The sequence below is a fragment of the Rhea americana genome, unplaced genomic scaffold (assembly GCF_003343005.1).
Source record: "Rhea americana isolate MKP2758 unplaced genomic scaffold, rheAme1 scaffold_97, whole genome shotgun sequence".
Taxonomy (NCBI): Eukaryota; Metazoa; Chordata; class Aves; order Rheiformes; family Rheidae; genus Rhea; species Rhea americana.
The window spans coordinates 1,039,092-1,045,813 of NW_028187166.1; positions in this window are offsets into that span (position 1 = coordinate 1,039,092).

Below are 6,722 nucleotides of genomic sequence, written 5' to 3' on the forward strand. Positions count from 1 at the left end.
ATGATATAAATCTGCAATTTTGGTACCAAAATAGGCTTTTTCATCGCTGGCATTCGGTGCCAGACCCAGCACCCCCAAGTGCCACCCACAGGCAGTGCCTGCCTCGAGTGAGCTCCCTGGGGCTTGCCAGGTTTCCCTGCACACTGCACACCATGCTATGGCTCGTGCTCAGGGGAGAAGGTAGCCAGAATAAATGAAGCAGCAGCTTTTGTGCAGGGTAGGGGAGAACACGACCTGCTGTTTGCCGCAGGCTAGCTGCTGGGCAAATCACGCTGCTATTTCACCATCCTTCTGAGCCAGGTTTCCCTGACATGGCTGTTCTCTGGTGCACACCAGCCACAGTCTCCCACCCAATGGGCATATAAACTCCTTTCTCGATTTTCTCCTCCCTGACGCCTGTGATTGAGACCAAAATGGGACTAACTAGTCAACTTGCAGTGAAGTCACCTTGTAGCAGTCAGTGGTGGTCAGTGCTGAGCTCCTCTGCTGCACCAGCGCATCCTTTGCTGCTTGGACATGTGAAGACCAGCCAGGGCGATGGCTCTCTGGAGTCATTTCTCCCTTCGGAGCCCAGTGCTGCAGAATAGGCTGTGCCTAAAATTCCTGCAGCATGCAAAGGTTTATGTTGGCCTCTCCAACATGAGCTGCAAGGGCCAAGGCAAACAAAGGGGGAGAAGTGATTCTAATTATTTGATGCATTAAGGGCAGTGACGTTTCCAGAAAAAACACAGGCGGTGAGATGAGGTTTTTTTTCTTTAGTGTGTTACAGCACACTTTCTTTCCCCCCCCCCCATTTCTGATACAAAGTATCACTTGTGAGCGCTGACAATAGTGAGGAAAAAAACAGCAGAGGTAGCTGAGGTGTCAGTGGCGTGGATGTCACCTCTCAGAAGAGAGGGAACCCAACACGTTGACAAAGGAAACACTGGTCCACAGTGCTGGAGGGAAACATGCCCTTAAATCTGAGAGCTTTGAAGAGCACTGGCACAAAGCTCTCCATTTATTGTGCATCAGCAGAATTCAGTTAATCCGGAAATTTCCCAGCTATAAGGATAGATTTTTACCTGAAGCAGTGCTGTCAGCCCCAGCTCCCTGGTGGGTCATGTGCAAATGTGTCTGGACCCTTCTTTCTGCTTTCCCTTGCAAACTGGGAATGGCCATTGCACCCCACTGGGGCCTGCCAGGGTGCTCCTCCCTGGCAAGGCCGGCTCTTCCTTGGGATCCCCCGCAGATCCCAGCAGAGATCTCTGGTTAAGTGGTTCTTCCAGTTACCCTATTAATGAGACTTTTAATTAGTAGCTTATTGTTTAATTAGTCGCTTATTAGCATAAGCCCTACTTTCAGTAGCAAAATGCAGCTTTGGCTGAGTTTAGCTTGTTCACTTCCCAGAAGCAGCATGCTGCTGCTTTCCTACTTAGGCAGGACAACCATCAAGCTGGGGACGAGTGTGGTTTGGACCTACCAAGCCATGCAGTGGAGCTCATAGCACTGTCGTGAGCAGAAGTTACCCGGTCGACGGCAAGAGGCAGTGCCCCGTGCAAGCTGCGTGGCAGCAGAGCTGCAAAGAGGCAGGCTACGCCAGTGAATGGCGACTGAGAAGGGATCCCCACGCTGGCTGTGACCCTTGGGCACGTCTGCTCACTTTCTGGCCCATATTTCCCCTCACAAGTGTGTGATACAGACGAGTGATGTCTCTAAATTCAGCAGCTGCTCATGTAGGGAAAATGCATCTTTTGTTGCAACTCCAACGATCTCATTCACGTGTAACATCTTTCCGGGTCAGTAACGTGATTTCAGCAGTGGCCGTTTGCAAGGCCAAGCACCAGAGCAGGGCCTCTGAGCTGTTCGCTTCAGAGGCCACCAGGCTGCTTGGCCGGGGCGCTCGGCAGAGCGAGCCCACGCAGAGCCCCGGCAGGTACCCGCCTGTGCGGGGCCATCGCTCCTCCTCCCACGACAGCCTGTCAGAAAATATCCATAACGGGAAGTGGCACTCGATGCCTCCGCTACCTTGGAACACCCTGCTTCCACTTAATTTGCATCACCCAAGTGGAGCTAATGTTGTAGCAATTACTTAGCAAAAAAGCTACTATTAAAAGGCTCATTAATGGGATAACTGGAAAAACTGCTTAACCATAGAGGTCTCTCTCTTTGATGTCACAACTGTAGAAGAAACAGTCTTTTTCTAGAAGAAAAGTGGTCTGGAAGTACCCAGCCTTATGCCTTACTGGATGGGTACCAAGGAGGGAAGGGACTTGGTGGTGGGATTTGCCAGATGAGGTTTGGGAGCCCCTGTACGAGCTGACAATTCAGGAATGAATCAAAGGCAGCTATCAAATTCAATTACAATCTGGAGTGGCGAGCTTAATGCAAATCCTTAATGCTGTAACTTGGCTCCTGGTTGTTAATATCAGCATAAACTGCCTTAGGCTGGGGTAGATAATATTGATTCAAGTTAAGAGCGATGCTGGTTTTAGCTCTATGGCAAATGACATTAGCCAGTGAAGTGAGCACCAGCTGCTGTAGAGAAGGGTGAGGTTCACCGTGTACTGTGCACTGAAAATTGGGGAAATGGGGCACAATGTAAATAAAATGTAGAGCAGTTCTGGGAACAGGAAGGGGGGAAAAAAAGTTGTACATTAACTTCTGTTTAAAAGAGGAGCCTGCTGGTTCGTGCCGTTGGGAAATTTGGGGGCTGGCCAGCTGGCCAGAGGCCCCCAAGGACGACTCGAACGAGTCCTCTTGCTGCAGTCCCATGTGCAAAGTGAATATAAGCAAAGGCAACATGTCGAATAAGCAAAAGAGGAGTACAAGGAGCATGTGAAGTGCTGTTAGGGACACAGCTGGCAAACCACCCAGCCATGGAGGCCGACACATCTCATTTTCCATGCAAAAGGGCCAGAATCCACTGGCCAAACAGTCCTGCCTGCAAAGAGCTGGGCGCTGACTAGAAAATAGGCCCAAGGTTCATGAGAAGGCCAAGTTTCTGGCGCACTCTTTGGCATGGGTCTTCAAGCGGTGCCTCAGTGGAGCCAGGAACATGTATTACTGCAGCTGGAGCAGAGAAGACAAATCCTAGTCGTCCCACAGATTGCATAAATGCGGGGATGTAGAACCATACTCTTGCACGTGAGTTTTCTTGAGAGTTGTTCCACTTTCTTCTACATCTGTTTCAGCCACAAGACCCTGTTTTGAGATTTTTCAAGCTTTGGTAGCTAGGCAGAGCATGAGATGTGCAGAAAGGAAAAAGACTTGTCAGGAAAAAGAGAAAATGGATATTTCTCACTATCCCCAAATGACTTCTTCCAGGTTCTTCAGTTAGGTTCGGTAGCTTTTTTATTCATTTATGGGGCTTAAGATTGCTTCCTCTTTCCTGAAAATCGTTTGCTCCATCCTCAGTTCAAAGAACAGTAGAAATGGTGTTCACGTCTCTCATTGATAGTGGAGGGAAGGCATGTGTTGGCTCCAAGCTGTAAATGTGCTGCCTGCAAACCAATGACTTGCATCTAAACCCAGATGTTGCAGAGCAGCAGGCAGGTGAGAAGTTCAAGCACCAGCTGGAATACGAGGCTTGATCCAAGGGGTAACAGCACAAAGAGGTGTAAAGAGAGGGAGGCAGAGGTGTAAAGAGGGTATCAGAGGTAGAGTAAGAGAAGCAACAGGCAAGTACTCCTGCGATAAAGGAGGAGGTTCAACTATAGACTGCGGTGGAACAGGGACACACAACCGTAGAGCAATCTGGGTCTCATTCAGTATTAATTCAGCCCTGGAAGCAGGAAAAGCATGTCAGGAAAATGAAGGAAGCTTCTTGACACATGCCCCAGAGGGAAGGTCTGCGCGCTGGGTGGGTGCGAGTGTGCAGCTCCCTCGCACACCTAGTGTGGGTGAGGGCTCAGCACAGGCAGCTTCGCTCTGCCAGCCGCTCAGGACCGCAGCAGCCAGCTCGGGAATACGACAGGCCCTGGCTGTCCCCAGAGCATTCAGTCGGGATTTGCTATGCTTTTTGCACGTTTGGCTGCTGTGATCAGAAAGTCCTCCTCCTGCCTATGGGTAGGACACTCAAATCTCATCAGCAAAGATCATGGTATTTTGCTGGCAAGCCTTCCCCTAAGCTTTGCACCTGCACTTCTAGACATGCCAAACCCCGAGTGCCTTAGGATTTGTTTTTTTTAAAGGAACCTACAGAGTCACCAAACCCCCTTTTCATCTGCAGGGTCTGGTGTCTAAATTAGCCGGATTCTGGATCTGTCCGAATGCAATGTGTGCTTAGATGAAGCTGTGTCTGGGCTGGGGCTCCCCATTTCTGCTCACTGCTAAATGAGGAACATAACAAAATGTCCTGTGGTGATGGAGACCACCCAAACAGTTTGCCACTGTGCTGGCTCCCGTATTTCTCCAGCAGCCACCGCTGCTGGCCCAGCTGCCCACTGTGGGCAGAGCTTCAAATCTTAACATCATGAATAATAGTGTTAGCCCCCAAAATAGCTGGAACGCCCTTGCATTGCTACCCATGTGCCTCTTGCAAGAGGAAAGAGAAATGAGAACAAAGCATACAAAGACCTAAATCAGGATAACCTGATTATAGTGATGGGTCCAAATCATGCCAAACCAGAGAGCGATGAGAAATGTGGTAGCACCATGACTCAGGACACGGTCTGAAGTGCTGTAGATTTGCCCTAGCTTCCCCAAAGCTGGGGAGACCATGAACAGTTCCTGCCTTTTTCTCTCCATGCTTACAGGGGTCACCTTGTTTCCCAATGTGGGTAAGTAGCCTGAAATTCTCCTACACTCACCTGAAGGATGGCAAACCCTGCAGAGTACCCAGGTACTGCCTCCGTAAGTTTGGAGGGCAAAGTGCTGCAGGAAGTCTGCCCCATCGGGATAGGCAGTGAAGCCAAAACCCTTAGCTCAGTTGGTTAGAGCATGGTGCTAATAATGCCAAGGTTGAGGGTTTGATCCCTGTATGGGCCCCTTGTTTGAGGGTTGGACGAGATGATCTCCAGAGGTCCAACCTTACCAACTCTGTGATTCTATGACATTCCTTAGTGACAAGTTCCAGGGAACACAGTCAGGATCGCCCCACAACGTCATCATTTTGGGGACAGGCTGAGGAGGCTGGATATCAGTTTTAGCTTTACACATAGTGACTGGATGCAAGATTTCTGCCTCCACTGCTTCTAAACTCAGTGTGAGCGAGGGTGGAGTGAGATTAGATGCAAGACTCCACTTCTGGACCCACTTTTTAGGTGCATGATCCAGGATAAACCTAAAGAAGGTGTGAAGGAAGGGCTAGCTCAGGGGCTTTGATCTGTTCTGCTCCGGACTTTCTTATAATAGCATGGCTCTTTGCATTTTGTAGAATAACACTGTATGCCTGAACCCTTCTTAGAGTCTCCTGAAGAAGAGGCTGCACAAGCCGCTGCTCACACGGACAGCACTGAACAGAAGCTGTCTACAGAAATGAATGCTGGCTGTTGGGAGAGAACAACTCCAGTCAACTGCAATGAGTTTAAAGGACTTTGGGTTAGGCCCAAAGTAAATAAAATAAATTGCGTGTATAAAATCAGACATGCAGATTGAGAGGCAGCTTTGGAAAGCCCAGCTCTCTTAGGGCACTCCAAGAAGAAAACATGAAGTTTGTATTTCGTTGCCTCTGCCTCACTCTTTCTCCTCCATAAGTTATTGATTCACCAAAATTTTCTGAATGCAGTTAATAGCATTTTTAAGTGTTTATATTTTCAGTACTTATGTTTATTAAGGAAAGGCTTCTTTTTAATATCAGCCTTTTGCTTTCAGCTGGCAACAGCTCCCAGAAGCTTGTAGTGATTCTGATCAGATGGCTAAATCTTTCCACAGATCATGCCAAATTAACATCTCTGATGTAGAAGTGGCTGTAGATAAACATATGCACATCTAGGAAAAACAAACGCTAAAAAAAAAAAGATACACATAGCTGTCAGTGCAGCAAGAGTGCCCCTCTCTACTCCTTTGAGGGTCTGTGCAAAGGGCACGTGATCCAAAGCATGTCCAAGGATCCTGCCTACTCTTTTGCATGGCCCTTGGGTAACCGGTTCCTGAGCACATCCATCGTTTTGGGGTTTCCTCCATGCAGCCTGCCTATCAGCAGAGCAGATGCATCAGGGCTACAGAACAAGGAGTCTGCTTGCACCTAGTGCCATGCCAGCATAGTGTGGACACATGAGATGAAGGGAGCAGGGAGCAGACGAGGGAGAGCAGCAGGGAGGACTCCTGGCCCACCGCCAAGCACCCGTGGTGATGCTGCGGGGCCAGGAAGGGGAGGAAGCCATGCAACGTGAAGGGAGGTTGGAAAAAGGGGGGGGGGCATCAATAAACTGCATCTCCATGAAGGCTGATATCATGCTCCTGCTTTCAGAGGTAATAAATAAGAGGAAAGTTCCCAGAGCAGCAGTTAAACCAAAGAGAATTGGCAAACAGGCTTTCTTTAACATCTGCTACATTTAAAAACATATGTCTCTGAAATATAATCATTGCACTGGACTCGCTGAAGGTCTTGTCTGGTCCCTGCCCAGTGAAGGGAGTGGGGAACTGCTGTGCAGTGTGGGATGGAGGTCATCCAGCTGCAGTGGACTGCCCTTTGTGTGTGCAGCAGTGCAGCGAAGGTGACTCCAGTGGAGAAGGTCTCTTGGAGTTTACAGGAGCAGCATCCCTTGCCCTAGGTGAAGGCAAATGGAAATGAGGTGTTA